The following is a 1,269-nucleotide window of genomic DNA, read 5'->3' as shown; positions in this document are numbered from 1 at the left end:
GGTTGTCTTTTGGTCTTGTTTATGGTTTCCTTTGCTGTGCAAAAGCTTTGAAGTTTCATTAGGTCCCATTTGTTTATTTTTGTTTTTATTTCCACTTCTCTAGGAGGTGGGTCAAAAAGGATCTTGCTGTGATTTATGTCATAGAGTGTTCTGCCTATGCTTTCCTCTAAGAGTTTGATAGTTTCTGGCCTTACATTTAGGTCTTTAATCCATTTTGAGTTTATTTTTGTGTACGGTGTTAGGGAGTGATCTAATCTCATACTTTTACCATCTGTCATTATTAAAATGCACGGCAAAGGGTACGGAGAAGAAAAGTCAGTAAGAAAAGGCTTGAAACAGAATGACTTTTTTGTGTCACCAATACTAATTAAGAGTTTTTAAGGCTAGAGATTTGAGCTCCTTTGAAAATCAAACTTTACCCAACAAATTAAGCCTCACTTTTTATATCCTAAGGGAAGAGAGTCTCTGAAAACTTGGTCTTATCCATTCATTCATTTATTCATTCATGTATTTATTAAACAATATGCATGTGTGTCTCTGACACAGAAAAGGTCTTCAAAGACTTCCTTATTGCCAAAGCTATTGGACATGACTCTATATTGACTTTACCACAGTGGGGCATTGACACTGTTTTCTGCCTTTTCTATGAAAATCTCTACACATTTTGCAAGTCCCTGAGCCTTCAGGACCTCACACTCTCTTTGCCTCACATGCAGGTCTCTGAAATGTCCCCTCATCACCTTCAGGGGCACCCACTCCCCAGCTCACCACTTAAATGTTAGTTTTTCCCCAAAGATTCCCAGCTACTGGGTCTCTCTTTTAACAAGAGTTCTTCATGGGAAATCTCATCTACTTTCAAGGATAATTTCAGCTCCTATAAAATTAGGAGTCACATAGTTTAATCTTAATCCCTGACACTTCTCTGAGCTTCAAGCTCATATATCTCAAGGTCTAATGAGTACCTCAAGCCACTCACTTCCTGCCTCTAATCCAGCACAATGTCCTTCCCATTCTGCCTTTTCAATAGTTCTTGCATAGCCTTACTCTCAGCCCTAATACAGGCTCCCATGGTCTTTCACCAAGATGGTTAAAATTGCCTCCCAGCTGGGCTCTTTGTTTTCAATCTTTCATAAAGAAAAGCCAGCCCCTTTATTAATTTCCCAGTTTGAACAGTTTAAAGCATAGATATGAGCCTGTTTCCCTTAGGGTTGAACTCTTTCAATGTCTACCTTCTCAAAAATGATAAGGTTAAAAACAATCCTTGGTTAC

Source organism: Lipotes vexillifer, unplaced genomic scaffold, assembly GCF_000442215.2.
Source record: "Lipotes vexillifer unplaced genomic scaffold, Lipotes_vexillifer_v1.1 scaffold705, whole genome shotgun sequence".
NCBI lineage: Eukaryota > Metazoa > Chordata > Mammalia > Artiodactyla > Lipotidae > Lipotes > Lipotes vexillifer.
Note: the sequence above shows the minus strand (reverse complement) of the source record.